Genomic DNA, 26,828 nt, shown 5'->3' with positions numbered 1-26,828 from the left:
GGGGGGGGGGGGGCAGGAAGTTCCGGTGAAGTGAGTTTTGGAGGCGCAACTAAAAAATCAAGCCAAACAGATTTCAGTGTACGCGCTGCGAGCGCTCGCCGGTATCGTTCGTTGACATTATCATTTTAATAACCTTCTTCTCTTATTAATACGCATCAAGCCAAAATGTATACACCCAAGACGTAAATGTGCGTGGAAAATAATATCCTCGATCGATCGAAAAGGAAAAAAAAGATGTAAAGGAAGGACCGGTTATTACTTTTTTTCTATCGTGACTAATTGGACACCTAAGAACCGCGAACTGAATATTTTCACTCGGCAAAGGCGCCGAGTCATTCAACAATGTTCCTTAATCGACGATCCCGCCGGTGCACCCGGCCTAACTGTATGGAAAAAAAGATGCGTAACGGAGGCGCAACCGGGCGAGTTAAGCGGCGCATCGCGATTATAGGGAAGAATGGGTTGGCTCGTGATCGAAAGCGCCCGCGGCGGGTAATAAACAGGCCAGCACGTAGCCGTGGGGTACTCTCACGCCAACGGAAGTCGGCGGGTGCGGAAAGCGTGCGCGCGGCACCGGATTCACTCCACCGGCGCAAGCTCGAATTTCCGCGTTTCGCCGCAAGGAACGATAACCGGACAGCCGCGGCCCCCGCATGCGGATTTCCGTGCCGAGCTTTCGGAAATACGCTCATCACCCTCTACGTGTCGGGAGATAGCCAGGGTGAACAAAGAGTCAAAGGGGCAGATACCCCGTTGATAAAGCTGCCAGACGTACCGACGCGAGCAGCACGATTTTCAGGCTCGAGAGATCGGTTGCAACAAAGTAGAACAAAGAACGTTTTAAACCAAGTTATTTTCGTTTCTTCTCGTGCATTTAATATTTATTAAGGCGATAACCGAAACCGTAATTTCTCCATTCGACATGGGAGAAGATGTATGTATCGATGCGAATTAGAGAAAAAACTAATCGGTCTAATGATAATAGGAGGTATGCGCGTCGCTGTCAGCTTTCGAGCCGATCGAGATCATCCGTGTAGATGACACACGTAGTGGAGCTCCAGACCTGGTCGCCTGTCGCGCTCGAGATACGAATGCGTCCAACTGTCCGGTGATCCTTCTTCGTTGTGCGCGCCGATGGCATCCGGAAATTCGGGACAGCGCGGTGCAAAGCCAACCCGCCGAGTGACACACGCGGTGCGGGTATCTTTCACAGTACGACCGATTATGTTTCGCTCACGCCTGGACAGTGATCGATGACGCGTTCGTATCTCTGTCATCGGCGTCGATAAGATGCAAATAAACAGGGCCCGTCGCAGCTGGCGTTATTAATTAAGCCCGCACGCAACGCGCCCCCTGTACACCCTTTGTGGCGATTCGGACCGCGCGTTGAGGGTATGCATGTGAGTGACTATGTACGAGAGGGTGTAGGACACTTGGATTATATCTACAGGCTCCGGACTTTTGATACGGATCTCTCGAAGACACTTTCCTTTCGTGTTGATATTTTGTTGGAAATATCGAAGCGTCGAACAATTAACCGCGATGCACCGTACTATTTTGAAAGTGAACAAATCAAGGGAGATATGTAGGAATATAGGAATACATAGACTACGAAAAAAAGAAGAAGCTTTCTAAAATTACTATCAATGTGTGTGCTAGACAAAATCCTTAGGCGACTCGTGAACATTTTAACCTTAGTCTAACAAGGTTGAGTCGAATCCGACCGTAGCAATATTCTAATGCTTCTGTACACGCGCTGATGAAATGTGTTGTAGCGTGTTGTGTTGTAGTTTCGTAAGTCTTTCAAGGTTTCCCTATATCGACTGGTAGCGTAAGGTATAAGCAGGAATTGTACTATCTTGTCCGGTATAAAGCCTAATTCTTCCACTCGGCTCGCTTCCTCGATCGAATCTTACCTTGTTATTAATGTTACTTTCTTTTATTTTTATTTAATAAAATGTTTTCAAAGTTTTTTTCTCTTTTTTTCGTTATTATATATTATTTTGTTACATATTTATATTATTATATTATTCTTTCTTTAAAAAAACGCCCAATAAATACTGCAATGTATTTTATACGTTACAGACGTTTTATATATTTTGCGATATATTTTATTCACTTTAAATGTATTCTAACTTATTGTGAGAGTAAAAAGTGCCAAGTCGACAAAATTAATTGAAAAACTACAAAACGCTTCTACTGGTCGAATCCGATCGACCTTATGGAAAGTGTGACCGCATAAACCTTGTTAGACGGGGGTTGACGTCGACGGGAAGCGTTACGATACAGTGACAAAATCACCTTTCAATGTGAACGCAAAAGTTGGGCGAAACACCAAACGATTTCCGCGGCAAGTTCCCATCTCTCTTGTTGTTCAAGTCGCGAGGGAAGATTGCAGAAGCCACCCAAGGGAATCGGGGACACGCGTGCAAGGGCCCGAGAACGAGGCAACGACGGGGCGGCGCGTGTATGTAGACACGCTCGTCCAGCAAGTCTCGTATCGTCGCGCGCTCGTCCTCTTCTTATTATCCGCCTCGCCCGCGTTCTATGCCGTGTCGTGCAAGCTGGCATCCGCCCACGCGCCCACGCTCGACGACGATCGCGCCTGCAATAGCACGTGGGAGCGTAGAGCTCGGTGTTCACCCCGACCACGTCGTCCCCACGTATTTATGGCATCCCGGCGTGGCGCGAACGGAGGCACTCTTCCTCCCGGCGGTTTACGTCTCGCATGGATAGCCCGCGTCATCGTCCTCGTCTTCTTCTTCCTCCTGTTCTTCTTCCTCCTCTTCCTCCTTCTCAGCGAAGTACGTGGAGACGTCTATATACTTATACCGCTAACAGGCTGAACAAAAGCGAAGCCTGCCAATTTAGAGCGCCGCGGTAGCCGCTCGCAAAGTGGGATAGTGTGGTTACTGCGGTTACATGGCGTACTTGGCAAAATCGTTCGCGATGTTTCCGTAAGGAAAGATCTCTAATTAGCCGAAGACAGGGGAATTCTCATTGGTAGCGTCGGTATTCGCCTAAGTGGAGAGTCGTCCTCGAGAAAATATTGCGGATTGTTAGGAGCGCGCCAAACTTCGCCATTCTGAATCCGACTTGGCGTGTTCTTATTCAAGAAGCCGCGGGAAGACCGGCTCTTCTTGCAAACTGAATGCGCCGTTTCGAATTTCGGAATTCCGCAGTCAGCAACTACGAGACGCCAAGTTTCGCATGAATCAGGGAGGTGGGTTCTATTCTTACAACCGCGCCGTCGTAAAGAATAACGAGAAAAAATTCCACGATGAATCGTAAAGCTAATTTTTGTTTGGCGAAAGTTCCACGGAAGTCCTTAGTGGACGAAGATGCTCGAGCCACGCCATATTCCGTCGTTTCGTCTCGCCTTTTTATCTCCCGTGCGAAAATTCTAGCGTAAGCGACTACTGTTACAAACGATCGCTATTCCCCAGCCTGAAAGCGACTTTTTGATAGAGCAATCGACGGATGTGGTGTGTGGCGCGATATAAGTGTATAGATATCCCCCGGATAGTACCACCGATGCGCACGTAAAACGGACCGTTAATTTCGAATGCTGCGCTATTCCACGGACGATCCTCGCGCACTAAAATCGCGGCGAAACGTGGGTGTGCCGGATTCCGGACCGCCGCCACTGCCGTTGCAGAGAAGCCCGGTCGATTATTTAGCCGGTGACATCCTGGTAGAATTAGCGGCGGGAGGAGAGGCGCGATTTTACTGCCGGCCGCGATCGTTACGCCGCGCGATGTCTTACGTTGTTATAAACGAGAGTCCGACAGGCAATAGCGTTCGGCGTCCCGGGCACTTTGCAAGCTTGTAAACGTATCCCGTCGCATCCGACGGCCACTATTTCTCCGTAGAGAGAAGGATGAAAAGAGAGAGAGGTTGAGAGAGGGAGATTTATTCGGCTCTCTGGGAGCAAGTCTCCTCGAGCACTAAAGCTCTTCTTGGTTGCGGATGGCAATGTGACATCGATGCTCAGGAGATTTAGCACGTACAATCGGGATATTATTTTGCAAAATTTGCCTTTCATATATCATTTAGTTTAATTAAATTTATAAGAGGTGTAATAGCTGTTATACAAAATTTGTGTAAAACTGTAAAATATAAATTTTAAGATTATAGATATATTTTAAGATTATAGTGCTTTTTTATACTTATATATTCCAACTCTCTTGTCATAATTATTAATAATAGATTATTCTTCTATTTGAGAAATTTTGCGATATAATATTATACAAATTATTATCTTATTTTATTGCTATTAATAATCAAATACTCCTTGTTGCTTTTTCCATGTTGAGTTGTAAAGAAAGATTGGTTTCACCTAATATTGGATTATCTTGATATATTATTTGCATTTAATCTTTCTTCTTAATTTTAGTCAGGCTGTATTAATTATATAAATTAGTTACAGATATAGGGTATGTGAGATAAGCAAATATTAAATTTGTAGCATCAAGGTAAAAGAATAGTCTGTATAGTGTCTTTCAAGTTCGACAGAATTTACAGAGTTAAGGCGAAATCAAAATTTCGACCCTGGTCGAAACTGCAATTTTCTAACATTCAATTGAATATCGATTCAAATTAATATTTTGAATGAGTGAAGTTTTCGCAAGAAGCTCATATTACAATTTAATAGCCGAAAAATATCAATATTTTCTCTCATTGTGGTTAAGAAAGAAAAAAGGAAATTGACTCGAAATTGGTCAAGAATCTATCGTTAAAATTATAGTCGCAGGACTTGGCACATCCTTATCTTCCAGTGATTCACCGGTTGCAAGAGTCGGTCAGCGTTTTCGGCATCGCCGAGGCGTCGCGCAGACTGCGGCGTTCCGTTTCGAGCGCATCGATCTCGGGGTTAAACGGCCGGCATCTCCTGGCACGTCCCGTTCGCCGTGCACGTCCGCGTATTTATGGCATCCGAACTCGGTGCGAACGGGGCCACTCTCGGGCTCGCGTACGACGAGAGAAAATCGCGTTACCCCCGTTGGCCGGCGCCGCCGAAACGAATCGCCCGCTGCCGTTCAGGCGAGAACACGAAATTCGCACACTCGCACGATGGCCGATGGCCGATCGCACGATGGGCTCTTCTTCCCGCCGGCCCTAAAGTTGCGGAACATCCGGTCAAAAGGAAGAGAATCATAAAAAGACGACGCGCGAGCGAAGCGACAGAAACGAAAATATTCTTCTCTTCATTCTAGGCTTTCTCCGATATTTTTCATTCGAAGCGCTCTATATCGAAAGAAAAGTAAAATTTTCCGCTTATTCTCGAACGCGTAAACTGTAGAATCCGGATACGAATAACAAGAAAAGACATTTTAACATGGACGGAATATTCAATGAGCGTATTAAACATATTTCTTCAGAGTGTAATGTCAGATATATATATATATATATATATATAATTATTCGACGAAAGGACTTTATCGTAAATTAAAGTGGTTTCTGCCTGAAATTTATAGAAATGCTGCAATTTAAGAATATTCATCATATATCATGTATATTCATGGTAACTATATTAATAAAATTCACCTCTTTTATATATTTTAAAAAGTTAAAGATTATTCCCTCTCAGTATCTTTAAATAAATAAATCGCAATAAAGAGAGTCAGCAACGAATTTAAATCTTTCCTAAATATCGCGTCGCTTCCTTCAATCGCAACGTCTAAATCGGTTGTGAATGCCTCGGCATCGAGATATTACGCATAAAGAGCGATCAAAGAAGACTCAACGATGCGTGTAAATTGGTATCTCGTGCTCACGCGATAACTGTATCATCGCATGAAATGTTTCAAAACGAAGGCGATCGGAAGCAGAAGGAGGCGCGCGCAACGATCTCGTCACGGAGGAGAGGAAGAGAAAGAGAGAGGCACAAGTGCCGATGGATTTAACGGACGAGAGTGAAGGCGAAATAGCGAAGGCGGCTCGCGCACGCGAGCGGAAAGCGAAAGGGAGCGATGAAAGCGATCTATATATCAGCCTTCCGGCCGAGTCAATGGCATAGTTGCGGACGAGGCGGAGAGATTAGGCCCGCGAGTCGGGAATGCCTTCGTTAGGCGAGGCGTGCCGTAAGTATTGTTTTAATTGCGATTAAACGCGGACACCGCGAATTTATCCTTCCACCGGCGAGCTCTTTCTCACGACACCAAATCGAAATGCCGAAAATTTCTCGCAATTTTTGTATAGAAACAAGATTTGTTCGGTATACAGAATGGATGCCTTGGCGTATCGCGGTGGCGGTAGGGGGATTCGCGGATTTAAAGCGTTAACCCTTTAATATACTTTTCTCTTCGTATCCGCTAATATCTGACTTTCGTCAGCGCGCGATGGAAAAAAAATTTCCAATACGGTAAAGCGGATATTTTACGCGGCAGGAAATGAATTGCAAATTTGAATAATGTAAAGTTCAGAGAAACGAGAAGAAAATGTGAGGGATTTCGCGTTAAAAAAAAATGCCGGATATCTATAATCGATGCGTGCGAGATAATTGCTCTAAAACGCTCCTGAAATAAGATCCAAATTGTATTTCCGCTACGGCTGAAATAAGAGCTCGGGAAAGAGTCTGTGAAACTTTTAAACCCTTTAGCGCTGGTTACGCCTTAAAAGCTCGGTACGGCGAGATTTTGTAAGTTAAGGCTAATTATACTCCAGTCTCCGGACTACTCTAAAAATGCCAACATTAGTTATTTCACGGAAGTTGAGACCGCAAACTAAATGTGTACTTCAAAGGTTCTTTTTAGTATTATGTGCCAAGCCCTATATATAATCTACTGTCGCGTATCACTTTATTCCCGATTTAATTTTTATTCTCGATATTTTATACCTCATTTTAACAAAAATTTCTTACGAAAAATTAGACAGTTAATATCTGCGCACTTAATTGGACTGCGAGGCAATTATAATTACACACGAATCTCGCGAACTTCAAAATCGCTTTGTCTAACTTACGCATGAATGCTTGAAACTATATCTGTATTGTTGTTTATATGAGCCGAAATGTAAAGCGCAGACTAATCTGTGAAACAACAGATACACAAAACCGTTAAGTAGGAATTAACAAACATCTCTAAGTTAATGCAAATATTTTTTCGAACCGCTGAACGCTTCTCGACATATCAACACGGCGAGAGCGTGTTAAAAAACAGGTTAAATAAAAATTATCTCCGGCTCTGCCGTTATCTACGCTCGCTTTATATTATCCGCGAAGTAACTCTAATCCCATCCAATCTACGCGAGATCACGACCCAGTGAAAACAACGTGGATTGCTTCTCGCGTATGCAAAGGATCGGTAACATTCACGCAGCTGCGAAGGCAGCGCAACTTTGCTTCAATTTGCCTTCGCGCCCAAATAGAATCGGAGATCAAAACAGTAGCACGAAAGACGAGCGTGGTCGCGCGCGCGATCTTCATACCTAATTACTTCCTCCGAGGATTATGAAACCCAGGCGAACTCCGAGCTCAACACGCAAAAGATAAAGTTCCGTTGAAACGATGCTTATGCTCTTCGTGCTAATTGTCATCCTCCTACATAGGCGAACAATAAGTTCCGAAAGAGAAAGAGAGAAAAAACGGAAGAGAAGTGATCCATTCAAATAAATACATAAGCTTTCCGATTACCCAGACTACCGTGAAATTTTCCCTAGGGATGCAGACAAATTGTTTGAACGCTTCTAACAACAAAAAAACGCCAACATTGCACAATCGTTACAATGGCTTTCATCGCCGTTTGAGGAAGCAAATTGAACGTAATCCTAATAATGACTTACTGCTCGTAATACTACAGAGGTAAAATTAAAAGAGCGGGAGGAAGAAAATGAGCAGTTTAATGTGCTCCACAGAGAAAGAAAGACTTTTCTTCTTGAAAGAAGAAGAGCCGACATGCCGGATTTCAGCGAAGTGCGATGTGGATATTTCGCAGGGTGGTTCTAACCGTTCTCGACTTGACGAACGCGTCGAACCGTCTGGGATCTTCTCGCGGAGGACGTTACAACACGATCCGACGGATCCTCGACTTCCGCGGAAACGACCGTCGACATGGAGGAGGCTAACAGGCGGAAATTCTACGCGCGGCTGCGCGAATACGCGAGTCGTCGGTCGGTTACACGCACACACAGAGACTTACGTCAGGGAGAGCCCGGGCTCGCTATCATTAGACGTCGACCCGCAGCGCCACGGTGAGATGTAACGCTCGCCTCTCAAGGAGAAATATCTTCCGTCGGACTGAAGGAAGGAGCGCCGGTGCGACGCCTCTTTTCATGCCCCTGGAATTTAAGTACTTTCCGTGCGGGAGTGGATTAGAGCGGTCTAATTGTCGAGCCGGCTTAACTCGTCGATTAACCCTTTCGTGACTCCTGGGCTCGGATTTGGTCGGAGTAATCGGGGGTAAACCGAGATGTAATTTCGATTTTTATCGTTCGGTGGAACAATGCTGTAGTACTAAACAGAGCGGCCGCTCGCATGGAACACGAGAACGCTTCTAGATTGATTTACGGTTTTATTGCTGTTTTTGTTGCCATCGTGTGTAATTATACATAATTGTACAATTATACATAAATTATGTAAATGCAGATATATAAATGTTGTGTTAATATAAAGATAAAGGGGAACCGCGAGTTGCGATTCGCGGGAGCTGAAAGCTGAACGCTGCGAAGTTACGGGATGACAGTTCGAGAGTTCGGAGTTTGGATCGGAGAGTTAAGTGTTAATGAAAATGAAGGGCAGAAAGTTTACAGCCGCGAGTTGAGAGTTGAGAGTGTAAAGTTTACTGCCACGTTATATTCGAAATCATCTTATTTAGATTAATTGGGATAAACGAGGAAATAAAAAGTTCGCTCCTCCGCGTACTGTCATTTTACACAACTATCGCAGATGTCACCTTAAAGAGCCTGGAGATTAAAAAAGGCTTTAATATGTATCCACACGTGCTGCGTATTTATTACACGGAGACGCGTATTTCTTCAAGTTACCATTCGTAAATTCTCCACGCTGAGGAAATTCAACCAGGAAAAGTAAAACTTATACAATTACTCGCGTCTGGGATTGCACACGACGCTAAATCGTGATTACGGCTGTCGGGGTGTCACGCGTTTAAACGCTCACCCTCCGTCTGTTTGCGCCGCATACTTCGAATGCTTTCCATAACTGGGCCGACACGACGCAAGGAGTTCGACAAATTTATTTGCCTGACTGCACCCTCGAGTTCTCCCCATTGGCTTGTCGTTCATTCACTCTTAATTTGTACATCAATATCATTCGCACCAAGTAGTGATAATGAAGAATTAAAACAGCGACCGAAGCAGCAAGAATAAAAGGAACTCATTTCAAGATGCGTTATCGTTAAAGGTTTTCAAGCGCGAATGACGATATCGATAGCGTTTTTATTATTAATGATGGAAACGAGCGAAAGTCATTATTTTCCCTCTCAGAAAGAACGTGTTTTTTGTTTCGAGCGCGTTAATCGTATACGATGTAAGTATAGCTCGTTGATTGTAAAAAGTAGAACGTTAAATATGAAGTTAAAGATTATTTAAGCCAGATTCGAGCTAGAACGAACTCGCTGTGAACGAGAATGCTATGGCAGAGCGATATATAAAATAAAGCCAGTATTTTGCAAAGTAGAATGTATCAAAAATATATCGATTTTTATATTAGAGAATGTTATTCACGGATAATCTTGCTAATTATTTCGCGCGAAAATTATGTATATTTATAGCACTCACAAAAATCCATGCTTTGCTCAGAAATAGCCGAATATTGATAAGATTTTATATCAGCATTTTAAATTCTCTCTCTTTCTTTCTAAATAATAATAATGCGAGAGTAGTTTGCCTAACTTTCCAATTCGACCATTCGAATTTATCTAATATCATCAATCGACTTTTGCATTATAACCGATTAAACGTTGATCAACGCGTTACATTGTGATCAATGTTTTGTATCACGAGCGCCGTACGCATGCTAACTACGTACACGTATAGATCGATCAAGGATACTATCGATGATGCGATTGTTAAAGAACGATAAAAAAAGTGTCTGCCCCTGCAGAAAATACAAGCGCCGAGGATCAGTCTTATCCTCGAACGTGACACTAAAGCGACGGCGATAGCTTCGCCTGGAAGTTTCCTCATTAAGCTTCGCGAGAGAAGCGACGGAAGTTTTCAACGAAGAACGAGAGAGGGGCCTGAAGGCGATCGATGAACATCCCGTGCCAAGTGGCGATCCGAGGTGGCCGAGCCTAATTTTCACTTCACACGTTATGTCGCGACGTTGCAGCGCGATGAAATGGGATTTCATGCGTCGCTATGAGCGCTCTTACAGCGATTGAAAATTAATCCACGTATTTTAGTAAATCGCCGGTAATTTGGCCGTGCGAGCTCGCGATATCGATGGAAAATTGGCAAGTACGATTCGAGTGAAAATAAAAAATCTCGGTGGTAAACGGTCTGAAAAGAGAGAAAATTCTTATGACAGAGATTACTTAAAACGCGCATTACTGTGATTAATCGTGCTAATACATTTCCGCACGGCATTGTTAAAAATTGATGTTTAACCTTCGTTTAACCTTCATGAATTATTAGGAAGCTGCGATTCTTTGGACGAAGAGTTACTTCGCGCGATTTAACAGGGTCGCGACATCGAAAATTCAACGTCACTCTCACGACTCGAGGATGGAATAATATTTAATGCTGAGCGAAAACGGGCCCATAGTGCGCTTCGGGCGAGAAAGGAAGGGGAGTACTCGACGAAAAGGAAAGGCTCGAACGTGCTCGAGGGCCCATCATTGAAAGCGCTTAAAGTCATGCTATGAGCGGAGCAACGACTTGTGTGCTCCTGACGGTTCCGTCGAGAGAGTTCTTTGATGGTCACAACACAAGCCGCGGATTAATATGAACTCACGAGAATGCCGTTTGCTCTCGCGACCACGCGAATGCACCGACAGGTACGGGAAAATTGTATAATAGTTCTCTGGCGGTCTCTCTTTTTCTGCGCCGAGAGCGCGCGAATTGTTCCTTGCTCACGTTAAGAGTCGTTTGATACTAATTCTCGCTTTTTGTGAACCCTTTTGAAATCGCACTATACCGAATATCCTCGGGCAATGTAGGTGAGGCAAAGCGTAACGCACACATGTATTTATTATTATTCAATTCAGAAAATTGTTTTTTTCACAAGTTAATTATAGTAAGGGAAATCCGTGGAACGTATTAATTATATTCGACGAGCGCTCGTCCACGTGTTGTAAAAAACGTTGCCTATAATTAGAAAGTACGCGAAACTCGAGTAACATCGAGATTCTGATACATATTCCTTTTTTCTTTTTTACTTCGGGTGAAATTAAAAACATAACATATATAAGTAATAATGATTATATCGAAGACAAATATAGCTTCTTATTATGGACGATGAAAATTGGAATGTAAATGATTCAAATGTAACAGATATCTCGCGAGAGAAAGAGAGAGAGAATGTGTATGAGAATATTGCAACGAATTAATGTTTAGCAACTCGTTTTGAATTTCTACAAAATAAATGAGCTTTCGTATCAAATTTTGGACACTTTGCTAACCGGAACGAATCTTTTCTTACTAATTCACCTCTCAGTATCGGTAATTTTTTGGGACCCCCATATAAAATGACAATTCAGACAGTCTTTTACGCGTGGATCATACCGGCGTTGTCGCATAGCGCGATTCGCCGTAGTTGCAGCTGCTCGTCTCTTTTTCCTTAGTGCTTTGATACGGCGGATGGGGACAAATGATGAACAATTTAATGTTTCACCCCTTCGTAATAGGATCTATTTCTGTTATCTTCCCGCGATACAAGCTAGCAGTGTCGGATGAGAGGGATGCGGCGGATAGAAAAGGGGACCACCGGTGTCCCACGTAATACCAACCGATGTTAGACTCCTAAAAATACTCTTGCCAGAAGCGCTATAATATAATTATCTCTGTGATATATGAACCCGCTCATCCATTTCTTAACGGTCGACATTTGTCATCCGACGCAGATGACACGAGCTATCTGTTGCCTTTTGACTCTCCTGACGTTTGTTCACTTTATCATGATCATCGCTGAAATCCCCAGAGATCAGTAAAAAAACTTATTTCGAGAGCGGAAAGGGCGCTAATCCCGGGACTTTCCAAATCTAACTCGACTCTTTTATCATTTCTTACACACCTGGTATTCCGAGATAACGAATTATCGTGTACAGATAGAAGAGAAATATTCCGATTTCGAAATTTTTGAAATATTCTACGTAGAAGCAGCGGCTATTTGTAGAGAACAAATAGGTCACTTTCTTGGACTACAGCAGAAGAATTCTTCGCGTAATGGCGCTCACATTAGTTTACCGAACGTGTAAATCGGGCAAGCAACGAGCTCGACTATGCGCCCAAGTTTTCCGGAAAAAAACAAACTTCGTTATCCACGAGGGCCGGCGCGGTGATAGCGTCGTTTATTTGATTTCCAGCCTACGCCGAAAGCGAAAAAATCTACATCAATATCAACATCGATCGTAGAGCAACGCGGCGCGGTGCGATGCAACGATATACCGATACTCGATTAATCATTTCGGTTCATACCTCGGGGTTTTAGCGCGCGACAAAAGCTTGAATGGCCGGATTCCGGCGAAGCGTGACGGAACGAAACGTACAATACGTATGAAATATAACGGCGCCGATGAAAATTTCTCGGGACAAAAGCGGGCGGGCGCGTGCTTTCCCGCGACCTCGCGGCAGCTCCGAATTCGTGAATTAGCAAGTCAAAGCGGCGATGGGAATCACAGTTCGATTAATTATATCGTTTCCCATCCCTCCTGCCCTCCGACGCGCTCAACCGAGCATCAAAATTCCAGGTTCGACAATGTCGCGGATCGAAGAACGGCGCATCGCCGCTGCAACTTCTCGAGAAGTGAGATTACGGCTTTAGGAAGCGGATGCGACCCAAGCGGATGCGATCAGAGATAAGAAGTAGATTAATAAGCATCGCATCGCTCATCTCGTCGATCTAGGACCGCCGGAGGCTGCTTGATGCGATTTTCTGATACGCGCAATGTAATTTTTAGATGTACTGAATTTCTTTAATAAAACGACTGCTAATGCGAACACGTATAATTCTCTGCAACCTCGCTACGTCCAATCGTGCTTCGTTATAATTTCGTAATTACTTTGACATCTTGATACAAAATTGTTATTTGCGGAAAATTTACAACTACAAGTAGCCGACAAACCAAGTAACTAAACGATACTTGTTTTAATTTCACAAATTATCGCGCACGACGCCAACATTGCAAGGTGACGACAGTTTTGGAGAGAACGTTGAACAGAAATAATTGTAGTGCTCCGTGCTCACTCCTGACCTATTGAGCTTAAGTGTCATTAATCGTCTATTGTGGGCGCAACCGCACTTGCTCCTCTGATGACAAAAGCGACGCACACTTTTCCACCTCGCTTCAAAGGTACGAAAATCAAGGACATTGCGACGCTAGCTTAACGCCCGCGTCGCGTCGTTAATACGCGCAAAAGATCAAAGGGCGAATCATTCCGCTTGCGGGCAGTTGGGAATTAGCAAATCAAAGGGAACTGCTAATGCACTTTCCTTGTGCAGAAATGACGACTCTTGCCTTAGGAGGTCTCGAAACGTCGAAAAGGCCGACGGTATCGATCGCGCACCCGTTTACTCGACAAAGGGCTCATTTCCTGATATTATTCAAGAGAGAGAATTACGTCAGCTCACACATCGATTGGTAAAATCGATCTTAAGAGATAGAGAAAAGAGGTGGTTTTCTACACAAAATGAATAATAAAGCTGACACACCATCAATTCTCCTTGATATATCACCTTCTGTGCGGTAGCACGAAGAAATATGAATTATATAGTATGAAAGAGGAAGTTACATATAATATTCATTCTGAATCAAGTAAGTTTAACTTAAAGTAGTTAAGAATATACTATTTTAACAGTCTTCGAGCTCTTATTTCATCCTCTGTCGCAACAGCGTATCGATTAACGCTCCGGGCCGACGTTCCGAAATTCGAGCCGGGAAAAATATAGTATAGAGAACAGTCCCCATGGTCACACAGGCGCGTGTGGATATCTCAACGCACCGTATATACTTAATAATCACGCAGAGATCCGAAAAGCAGCCCAAAAGTGGCCCGGGTTCGTCGCGCGCACGGGGCCAATTCGGCATTAGCAAGTCAAAACGCGCGCCTGTTGTCGGTCCTGCCGTCCTGCTGCGGATAATGTGTACCTCTGTCGCGACGAAATGATGGTTTTCGAGGAGCAGCTTAATCTCGTCGCCCTTCCCAAATTACCGGGTCCTCCCAACGGCTGGTGGCGACTCCACGCGCGCTCCGTAATTTGTAAGTGCGCCTCGGCCTGCTGGCTCCCACACCCCCGCGTACCCCAATCGCCTTTCATCGGCCATCTTTCATCGAGCTTTCCACGGCGAAATTATAGATCGAGCAGGACAAAACGCAGCGGAGACTTCGCTTCCTCCTGCTCACCCGGCCTCTCTCTCTCTCTCTCATTTTCCTCGCGGCTGTCATTATCCTCAACGACCATTCCGCCGGGCTTTCGTTGTCGATTAATTCGATGCCTCAGTGGCATGACGCGGGCGAGGCGCGAACGCGCGAGTCTTGGCTGTGGTCGATGGTCGTCAGAAGAGCGGCTACCGGGAGCGTAACGTAATAGAACGTCGTTAAGCAACTCTCGTAAATTTACCCCCCGGTACACTTCAGGGATGGAGACGACGGAGTACAGAGGAGGCAGGAGATATTATGAGACAGCGAAGAATGACTTCAACTTCTCGCTGGAAAAAAACTTGAACACACCTGAATATTCGGTTAACACTCTGAACAATGTTCGTGTTATTGCTTGTACGGTGGGTATACATTATTTGTACACTGCGTCATTTTTTAAAATTACTTTGCACAGAATGGAATAAGTATCATTAACAATGCACTCTATTGGTGAACATATAATGATATAAATGAGAATAATATATTTGGTAAGTAACTATTTGCAGCATAATCTTCCTTTATTGTTAATTGACTCTGAGACGGATAAGGTGCGCAAGTACTTATCTCAACCACTGTCTAAGAAGGTCAGTTATAACAAAGTCAGTTCGAGCGCACTCTCGCGATATTGAGATTCCTTCGGCAGCGCTATTTTGAGAAGTTCCGAGTGGAATTATTAATTGGACGCATTCTCGGAAGTGATACTGCAAATGCAAGAGACGGGAATAAGCAACTTTGCCAAATCGAATTATCAACTAGCCCAACAATCCAAATTCGATCGAAATACGCGGGTCTCGCCATAGCGAGACACTATAGAATACAAAGTAATAGAATTGTCGGATTATCAAATAATAATCGATCAAAGGCCTGAACGTGGACGAGGCAAATATGTCACGAGGCTTCGATATTCTAATATCGCGAGGTTATCGACATTACAAAAGTCAGATGACAGTGATAGCGCTCACTGTGATCTTATAATGAATACAGCCGTCTATACTTCGAACGGCATCATTAAATATCATCGCTCGGGACGATAGTTCATGCTAGATACGATGGAAAGCATTAATTTATCTCCGAACGTAAAGCCAATTTTCGCGAAGATGTGACATAATCACCTTCGCCCACTTGCCCCTTTTGCCTGACATTTCATGCGTTGATAAAAGCGCGTACGTTACAGTGAACAGTAATTTTCCGCGGCGAGCTATTCGACCTTTGATCAACGTCGGATTTATCCCGCACCATAATTATTATGCTGTAGCCGACGTTGACAGATAATTTAAATAAAGAGTCGCGCGTGTGGAATTAACGAGGACCCGCGCGGAGTAATGTCGGAATGACGATCGTTAATTGTTACAGCGCGAACGAGTGTTTGGCAGCGCGACGGCGCGTAGTTGTTCATTTCGGATTAGGATAATTGGGCTTGCAGAGGGTGTCAAACACCGGGAGTCGCCGCGCGCGCCCGGATTTCGCTAATTGGTATTATCAAGCTTTAGCGACTGACGATATTAATTGACGCGCGCGGTCGCGTCGCGAGTCAAACCTTTCGGAGCGCCGAGGGCGTTTCGCTTATCGGGAGGAAAATTGCAATCTTTCATATGTCTCTACGCGTAACTACAGGCGAACCTGAGATTCATTTTCCATTTCGTTGAACGACTTCATTTTAACGCCCCCGAACTCTTCCTGATGAAAAAAAAGAAATTTCGAAAAATTTCAAAGCGAGGTTTTCAACGAACTTCCTGGATGCCGCAACTTCGTGGGAAAGAAAAAGAGAAATCGGATTTTGCTCGAGGAAAGCCGCGTCGAAAAATCAGATCGACCGCGACAAGAACCGCGACCAGAACAACGCGCGCCTCGCGATATCTCGTGTTCTCAGACTCCGCGCTTGGCACGCGTTGCATAAGGCGACAGGATGTTAGGAAAAACTCGGTGCATGCATATAAGCGCAAGCGGAAATACGTGACAAACGCGTGATTCGCCTGTGAAGTGAAAGGGTGTCAGGGGCTCACGTGGGTGCCGGCTGAGCGGAATAGAATGGAGCAAACGTATGAATTGTTCATTTCCAGAGTGGCGTAACTAGAATCTTATAAAACATATCGTATTGGATTTATGCTTACTGTGCGATATGAGCGAATTATCCATTAAGTAAATGGATGTCGCGCCCGCGTACGCTGCAAATGAGAGAGTAAGCGAGACAGGACCACTCCGGGGTGTGAGATGTAGCGCGCAATAATACACATAAAATAAATGAGACACATGACATAAAATGTGAAAGTTCTCTCGATTCTGGCAAACATTTAATTGAAATTAAATGTAACGCACCGCTGACGGCGAGTTTACGTTACAAATTACAAAATAATCCCAAGACCACGGAGATTCACTTGCGTCACGTGCACTGTATAATGTGTACATTCGACCTTTCATGCTTCTTTTCTCAGGCGGATATGACGCGCGGTCGTAGTCGCGCGCGTACGCGGAAATGAAATTGCAAAATGCTAAGGAGCGTAAGGTATTCCTGGAAGTCGTATCGGGACGTTAACGCCGCTTAATTTATAGAGGCATAAAATAAGCACAGGATCGATATACTTGCCGGCGCGAAATCCACGCTGAAACACACAAGGAGCAAAGATACTATCGCGCCGGCTCGCGAAACGAGAATTCGCGTGAGGGAGTCCGTCCGTCTCGAAAGAGGTCTCATACAGTCGAATGCCGACCTTTACACTGAGTCTTCGTCTTATCTGTTGAACTATTTAAGACGTCGTTCACGATCCACTCTCGTCAAGGGTTAGAGAGAGAAGGGATGAGAGTGTGCGNGGGGGGGGGGGGAGAGAGAATGACAGAGGGATATCCACGAAATCACACGCGGATTAACGGATAAGCGACGGACGTGCGCGAGCACGCCAACGGCCGACCATAAATTTAGGCAGACGGAAGTTACCCGTTCGATGGCTCTCATTGATTCGCTCCGGATTAGATAAACGCGACAAATGATGCATACTAAGGAGCCTTCTATCCGTCTTATCGATCGCGCCGTTATCTCGCCCCGGAGAAAGACGATGATTCCGGGCGGTTAGAGTGATATAGCGTTCGTTGAATATGTTAACTATTTGGGAACTGGGTAGAAAGTGCTACTATCGTGAACGTTGTGTGTCAAACTGCTGAAATGCATTCTCTCGGACGTATTTAGAATGGTGCTACTCTCGTGAAAAGTTTAAACGCAATTTAATTAAAGAGTTAGTTGAGGAGAAAGATGCGAAAGACCTTTCGGCGAATTCAAGATTCAGTTCCCCTTTCTTGCATTGGTGCTCTAAAAGGAAACTTCCTTCTCTCTCTCTCTCTCTCTCTCTCTCCTCCCCCCCTTCCCTTTTTCTTTCTCTTTCTATCCCAATAAAGATAACCCACCCCGAATTCATGAGTGCGTACGATTTCGAAACTTGATGCGAATTATAATGCAAAACATTGTGTATAGGATAAAGATATTACTGTAACAAGCGTTAATCCGAGATTACTATCGGAAAAAAATCTAAGTGACCCGAGAACTGCAGAATTATTTTTAAACGAGACGTTGGTTATATACAGAGACGCTTTTAAGGCAACGGTATTTGTATGAAACGAACGTTGCACGTTACTCGCCGATATCTTTACAATTTCAATGCAAATTACGCGCTACAGCCTGCGTGACTAATTTAATATGCCACGCTACCTTATTATCGCACGTAACGGAATAAAAAGGCTTCAAGAATTTTCGTACTATAAACGCCGTGTTCTTCGCGAATTGTCACATACATACGCGATCGGCCGTAATACACTAAAATTTTACAAAATAGTAGCCTTCTTTATCATGTAAAATGCATCGCGTCTGTATTATAGTCGGCGTTTAATGACGTTTCATCATATCAATATTCTCTACTTCGTTTTGTACAAAAAGTATCAAAATACAGACATTGCGATATTTCTCGTACATTAATGTGGATATTAACGTTACTAATCTCTCCGGCTCGTTGAAAGTAAATTCGAAAAGGCGCTTCTGTCGTATATAAGTGAAGGCTATCCGTTAACAGATTGCTTTTTCCGCCCGGAGAATAGACAGAGAGCGAACGAGGGAATAATTTTCATGCAAGAGCGAAGAAGAAGGGGGAAGAAAATGCGGGAAACGCAAACGGCCTCAACCACGGAGGACCTTCCACCACCAGGAGAGAGAGAGCTTAAAGGAGATAGCCGGTAAAGATCCTGGCGCAGGACAGCCGCGTGAAACATAGCTCGAGTCGCGCCGTGCTATCCGCGCGCACCATCTCGCGCTCGCGACAATCTTTTCACACTTCGCGAGAGGGTCCATTCTTCAACTTATGGAAATGCAAGCGTTGCCGCGCGAAGGGCACGCCGCGAACCGCCGCGATATCAATCGACAATCGCTCGGTTTTTATATAATCCATGTGTGAATGGTTCGCTTTGTGTGATGATAATAATCTTTATGGATTTATTCATCGTCGAGAGTATCGAAACAAGTCGAGAGTATCGAAACGTTAAATAAATTAAACATATCAACATGTTAGTCGAAATTTTTCGTTTCATATTAACACATGTTTCAAGAAATATTTTTTGTTTAATAAATCGTAAAATGTCGAACGAACCAGTTACAATCGAGGGATAAAATATTGGAAAATTTTTATGTATAAAACCACGAAGTATTAGTAAAGATTAATAAACGTTATACTCGAATGAGGGTATTATATAATTAACATTTTAAATCCCATTTAAAGACTTACTAGTTTAACCGCTCATTTTTTTAAATCTCTTTGTCCTGAAATTAGATTATTTGGAAAGACGAATATTAAAATCCAAAGATATAGGAATACGCAAAGGAAGTCATAAAAAAATAAAAAATTAATTGTATATTCTGCTCGTTCATATTTCGATTTCCTACCGAGCATATTCAATGAAAGCTATTTCGTCGAATCAGTCGAGACGAAATATTTTACTTTTGCGTCATATATCAGCGTGATGATTACAACGTATGATTCGACACACGAGGTTGTATCATCCCTCATTTTATATTTTTTAACGCACGATGTTCTCATAGAATCATTTCTATTACACTTGCATTCATGAACTACCGAGATCTATGCTCTGCGAGACGCCGGCTCGTATTAAAGCGTTATTAGCCGCGCAACAGTTTGGAGAGTCTCGTCAAGAACTGTCAAGTCTGTTTACGGGTTAGGGAACGGCTCGTGAACCCAGCTTAACCCTTTCAAGACTCTCGGGATAATGTGTTCTAAGGAATGTTTACCGTTCTACTAGGATTATCCGCTCCAAATATGATATTTTACATGTATTTCCGTCTTTAAGCAAGTTTTAATTATCGAATATCGTATAAAAGTCAAAATTTACAATACTATGTCGCTAAAAAAGCTACTACGACAAAACAACACAAAGAGAGAAGCATTTTAATATAAAAAAGGAAGGAGCTGAACGATATAAAAAATTTAGAACGCTAAAAGTCTCAATTTTGTCGTATCTCGAAAGCGTCGTGTCACATTAATAAAAAATGTATACGCTTTTCTTGTCTGCGTTTAGGTAGTGAAAAAGGAGCCGAAGGTATCGGTCGGAATTAAGATTTACGAACACCCACGAACACAAAAAGATCTTCTAAGAGAAAGAAAAGTTCACCGTGGTGGGCATGCCGCAAAGAGTTTCGCTCGAACTTCTCTTATTTTCGACTCGGCCGCACAACACGACAATGCTCTTAAATTCACCGCCTTAGACTGCGAACAACGCCGTTATGGTTGGAAAAAAATCGCAAAAAAGTCTCACGAACGTGCCCGTAAAAATTAGGCCGGTCATTGTCAGGTTTCATTGAAAACACGAACAGCATTCGCGGATCGACTCGGTACGTTGCCTTTGGCAGGTCGAGGTCGCATAGTCTGACCGGAGAAAAGTCCTGGGAATGCCATTGTGACTGTGACTGTTAAAATTCAAGAACGATGGTGGCACATTTAGCCGGTTCGACTTTTCCATCTGGACTCGTTCAAAAAAACGTGCACTTAAAAATTTAGGGACAACGAGATCGTTTCACTAGAAATCTGGAAACATTAGTCACAGTACACACCATTCTCACTGCAAAAATAGACTTCTGAAAGAGATCAACAAAAAAACGAAATTTTGTCGTTCGTTTGGGATCTCCAGTTGTAATTCAGCCGGAGTAGATATTTTAGCTGTTAAATAATTCAAGAATTATGGCCTTTGCGGAAATTATCGTTATGGGAAAGTCATCGGCTTCATATTCGTCAACGAACGTATCACGAACAGGCGCGCGTTAGTGATACCTTGCACATGAGATATTTAGCATGCGCCACATGGCATTAAATTGGTGCGATTCAGTACGAACTTTAAACGAGATACGAACTTGGTTTCGCGATTTTATCTATGAACGTACGCGGACGTAGTGACATATACGCGACGGTGTTTTTCGCGTGATCGAGAGCCTCTGTGTTTTACGGTCGCGCGATTTTATTTTTTCCCTGTGGCGCGAGATCACTTTCGCATTTAACTGCATTGTGCGAGCTCGCGGCGACGGACTGCGCGTGACAACGCCGCGGCATAAACATCGATCTGCGAATATTACTGTGAAGCATTACTCGCGAAATGACTCGCAATGCTTGGAACTATTCACTAGGTGAACCAGAAACTTCGATCGTTTGCTATCAAATGGAGCCAAGCGACGGAGAACTGTTAACTCTCGCGTTCTCCATGCTGATTGCGCACGTTGATCGTTTCTCTCTCTGCGAAGAGTAAAAACAAATCGGATGTAAATGAACCCTTCCTACAGAGAATGATAAAAGCCAAATCTAAAAATTCTTATTAGAAAGAAAAGAACACAGATATCTATCGTAAAATTCATTAATAAATTGAGAGACTTTTACATACACACACACACACATTTTAAGATTTTCCAGATTTATCTAACTTATATAAATTTAGAACATACGTCTGATCTGATTTGCTTGTCACATTTAGTAGCAAGAAAAATGTAAATATTTCGCCGTTTAATTAGTCAATATTTATAGACGTAATTCAGAACGGTTATTAAAGAATAATGTCATGATAATCTTACGAAAACAATATTCTTACATAATTAGTACTACATCTGAAAGATGAAGAATGCTCTTTGTCGCATTTTGATGAAATAAAATCTAAGTGTAATATAAACGCCAGAAAAATTATACGATATATTTTTTTTAATATTTTAGAATTTATTATAACGTAACGTGGAATATTTCTTCAGATATTAAGCGCATTTTTTCAAGCCGCATAACCACGTCACACATGGATAAAAATGTTCTAAAAGCTTTCCAGCGATATGTGTTATCCAACAATAAACCTATCAAAGAGGGATGATTAGATAATACTGAGATAAAATATGTCGGGGAGCTCGAAAGGAAAATATCTCTTTCAGTCAATATTCGTGCCTTTATAACGAGTCACAATAGCGTACCGTCGAGACCTCACAAATTCTCACTTTCGGATCTTACCTAGAGATCTATGTTTTATGATCACGTATTGGGTCAGTGACCCATTCCACAAAACTTTACAAACAATGGAACAAATACATCAAGCAATGCTAACAATTCCTGTCGACTGAAACTTCGTCTGTCAAGTTGGTGACGACAAATCCAGAAATGTGCCAACCCGCAGAAGTACGAGGCAAACAATTTCTTTCGCAAGAAGAATTGCCGTCGTAATATCGATCAATCCATCAAATTTTCTTTATACCGATGTGCTATTTTTACGTAACAGAAACATGACAACTTCTCGCAAAAACTTCCAATTCTGTCGCGGCAACCGTCGCGAAAGCCCGAAAGTAGAATTACAAAAAAGGAAAGCACTGATCGCGCAATTATTAACAAGAGAAGAATACAAGAGTATGATTCGAATAATCATTTCTATATTTATGTGCCCTTCGATATTTGAACCATGCGCGAGTTACGTCGATTTCTCTTTGATCACGTTCACCGCACGTCACTCTATTATATTCAAAGCCGTTTAGCCGTACACACAAGCGCGTATTTAAATTCTTCGTCCCACGCCGCCGATTATTAACGTCTGAAAGACGTTACGAGCACTCCCGAAAGCTCTCCTAATCTTCCGAACGAACATCCGCTGGATGCTTTATGAACTTTTGTGTTTTTAGCTGCAGCTCCTCGACCGTCAAGAATTTTATGAGTCCTAGAGAAAACTTACCACTCAGAAATATCGACGGCGAGATGTCTTGGGATCCGCTCTGATTTTGACGAGCGACGTCTCGACCCTCGGGAAACGGTGATCCTCTTTCTCGCGCGCGCGCTATACACCTCCGTCGTTAAGAACTTCCCTCCTATCCTCCGCCGCCCTCGCGATCACACACTTCCGTCACTGTCACTCACTCACTTTACGAGCTCCTCGATTACGTCCTCCTATAACCAGAGCCGATAACTCTCGGCGGCGGCCAAAGTCGATGATAGACAGCCACTCGCGCCTCTCGATCTGTTTATTCGCGCGTGACCCCGTTGACGTCCGTCGTCGCTAAGTTGCTCCGAAAGTAGCGCTCCGATTTTCAGTCTCTACTTAACGAGAGAGAACGCACTATTCACTGGTCGCGATCGGTCTCATCGGGTATCTCATCGAGTTCACCGGGAAAAAAACAATACGAACTTGTTCCTCCCGCGGGTGACAGAGAAGACAGGTTCGTCGGAGCACCGGGAGCAACGATTCTAATCGCGCGAAATGCTGACCACCGCTCCGCGTTCGCCAGTTACATCAGGCAATCAAAGCTTCAGCTGGGTTCGCTTTCTCTCTCGGCGAGAAAACACGCACTTCGAAAGCACCGCGCAGGCCAACCGCGCGTCACGGCACCAGCCTGTGAACTGAAGCGCCGACGCGACCTGAAGCCGGGACTCGACTGGTTCTTCCGGCCTAGAGAGTCCCCACCGCTCTCCCTCTCTCTCGAGAACACCCGCACTCGCTGTCGCGCGCGCGACCCTAGGTGCGCACCATCCCCCTTCGAGGGGGAATCCCTTCTCCGCCTTCACCCCCTCGTTCCTGCCTTTACCCCCGTCGCTCTATCTCCCTCGCTCTCCCTTTTCAGGAGCTCGCCCCTCTTTTCACTCGCGCTCCCTCCCTTCCTGCCTATCTCTTTCTCTCTCTCTCCCGACTTCGTCCTTTCTCTTTCTCCCCCCGTTCGACCAGTTCGCCGTCCTCGTTCTGCTCGCATTCCAACGGTGGTCGGTTCCTCTCCCTACGACTGCCTGCCTGTCCTTCCCGCGCGCGCTATGCCATGTTCCGACTGCCTAACACCGACCCTTCACGTACGAACGACCGAACGACCACCCCGTTCTCTCCTTCAACGGTGCACACGATCAACCTCTCTTTCCCTCCCCCTCTCCCCCCCTATCTATCCAGCTCTCCGTCGTTCCCTCCCGGAGGAACCGCGCGCGTTGGAGGTGTGCACCCTTTGCCAAGGACTTTCCGGATCTCCCCCGTCTTTTCCTCATCCACCGCCATCTCCTTCCGCGTCCTGACCAGCCGTTCCTTTCGGAAATATTTCGACGTCCGCGCGCATGTACATCCTTGCACCTGACTCCTCGGAGTTCCTTGGCCGAGCAAGTGCGCCGGCCAATCCCGGGCACATGTTCGACACTTCCACTCGTACCATTCTTCTCGGGATCGAGCGGAGGACGAAAGACGGGAAATCTCTTTATCATACTCGCGAGCAAGCGGGCACCTCGAGGGAAGGGGTGTTACTCCCTCTTTCCTTTGACCATTGGATTTCAACGACATGGGTCGACGGCGAAATCGGGAAAGAAATTTTCATCGAATGTGGCTAAGCACAGCCGTTCTATCGTATAAACCACGCTAGAAGATGACGACAGGTGGAGTCACGAAAGACACATTTAACGCCACGACCGTAGGTTGTGATAATAAGTGATAATTAAATCGCACGTGTCGAGACTAGGGATTATTCAGACGTTATCATCAGGCTGTTATTGCTTATTATTTTTCTCAATATTATACATTTTCGCCACACTAATCGCTAATCCCTGTTTTGCATCAATTAATATTTATTGTGCGCTCGTACTGTTTCATTATTACAACCGACAAAGGGTATTAACCGAAGCTAAATATTATTGCAAAATCCCAATACGCAACCGAGAGAAATTTTCACATCGGCGAAAATTGATTTAAGCTCGATATATTGAAATTTCAGCGACTATATTAATTTGCAGACCTGCTTATAAATTCCTTTCATTACGGCGAGAACTACGGCCGCCCGGGGATTACTGCATATTTGCGGTATGAGTTTTGGCACGATCGCGTAATTACATCAGCGCTGTTTGCAAGACACTTTTCATAGCTCTCGCGTTCGGCAAATGGCGTCGATGCGAGTGACATTTCCATTTCCATTGCGGGCAACACGCATAAATTCGACACGCGCAACGAGTTCTCGTGTCTCACAAGCTTACGTTAATTTCCACTGTGACACCCACGTCACGCCGGCCAAAATTAATCGACAATTAATTGAATATGTAGATCCCCTTACTTCGAGGTGCTGCGCGCCCCATAAGCTAATGTCACACGATCACGAGTATCGCCAAGTAGCGCCTCGTACAGGCGTCATTTCTCACAAACATCGTGCGCCATCACACGCTTTAGTATTTTCAATATCCGCTTTACATGATTATATCAGCGGTGACAACGACGGAATTGAAATGTCTCCCGTTATATCGCTTTAGTGAATATATTATGTCCAGCCCTAATAGAGAGTCGGCTACATTTCAACCGAATATCAATTCGCGACAGCTCTTAAATCATCATATTCTAACAATGACAGCAACGTATACAGATTTACTGAAACAATATCTAAAAATTTTATTGTGTTAAAACAATTTATTTTGAGAATAATGCAACTTAAAAAAAGGTTTTATTTGCATGTCTCTTTCTCTCTCTCTCATATTTAAAAAATGAATATATTAATAAAATATTTAATTGCAAATAAGAAAACCTTTCCCCTTCTACGATTTAACCGCTGTCTCTCCACTATTTATATATCTTCTTCCTGCTTTAATATCAGCCGCTTTACGCACTCTAGGATGCTATCCGTGTATTGGGAGGGTCTCCTTCACGGTGCCCATCAAATTTCGCGCTGCCGCAAGCAAAAAAAGAAACACGCAGAATTTAATTCTTGCCCCTTGGCTTGAGCGTAGTCGCTCTTGAAAATTGGATTTTTTTAATGAAACCTCATTCGCCTGGAAGCAGCGGCAGCTGAAGATTAAGTTTTCCGGTAGACAATATGGGTACTTGCCTTTAACTATTCTTGGAAACGTATTGCAATAAAGCTTGATACGCGGAAAAAAATTATATATTCGTTATTCTGATTATTCTTGTAAATATAAAATAAAAAGTCGATTAATAGTGAACATAATTTTCCTTCATTATATACCGGTCCATAATGCAATTTATCAACGTTCGATATTACTTAATAAGTCTAATCAATTCTAATTTTATCCGTGCGGTTATTCTACACATATCACAAGTGCTATCATTAATGCTATACTTTGTCTATACTGCGTTACTTTGTCGCGCTAATAAAGCCGCCGCATAAAATTATTTATTGTTACGAGAAAATCATAGTTATAATAGAAATATTACATAATTTCGGGATTAATTAATGTTAATCGTCAAAATTCAACTGACACAGTATATCTTTCAATAATTAAAATTTTCAGACGAATACCTACTATTTTCTACGACGCAAACACAGCTCTAAGTAATAACGATTGGACAGTTCCGCTTACACGACTGCTACATGAAATGGGATGTTAAGTATACGGTAATCAGTGATAAATACCGACTAATATTAATTGGTCGCAGATGTAGTAAACCAATAACACGATGAGGTATTGGTTTATCGATTTTAGTAAAATTTCCGAAGCTACAGTTGCGATGTGAACATTTCAAGTCCAATCAGAGCGTCTTTGATTATAAAGTTACCATCCGTAATAAAACCCATATTTATGTTACGACAAGCATGTCGTGAGTCATATAATTGATAATAAGAACGTGAGCATATTATAGTATTTATGAATGTTCATTACGTTTGACATATTGTCAATAAAATAGTTCGACGAAATTGATCTTTTTTATTACAGTCGGCGCAACGGGTCGTCTTTTGTAAATGTAACTGCCGGATCGTCTTCGCCACCCCGAGGTAACCTTGAGTCCTACGCACAAAACTCAAAGTCACCACTGATCGACCGACCATAAAA

General features: G+C 43.6%; 1 protein-coding gene across 1 annotated transcript in view; it reads right to left on the bottom strand.

The window, feature by feature from the left end:
- The window catches only part of LOC106748006 (MOXD1 homolog 2), a 240,215-nt gene extending 216,782 nt beyond the window's left edge, over positions 1-23,433 (bottom strand). Inside the window, exon 1 of the mRNA XM_014626136.1 lies at positions 22,768-23,433. The gene's annotated coding sequence lies outside the window, so the exon portion shown is untranslated. The remainder of the gene's footprint in view (positions 1-22,767) is intronic.
- Positions 23,434-26,828: the final 3,395 nt, after the last annotated feature.

Source organism: Dinoponera quadriceps, unplaced genomic scaffold (genome assembly GCF_001313825.1).
Source record: "Dinoponera quadriceps isolate SergipeBrazil2010 unplaced genomic scaffold, ASM131382v1 scaffold2167, whole genome shotgun sequence".
Taxonomy (NCBI): Eukaryota; Metazoa; Arthropoda; class Insecta; order Hymenoptera; family Formicidae; genus Dinoponera; species Dinoponera quadriceps.
This window is presented reverse-complemented; position numbering and strand designations above follow the sequence as displayed.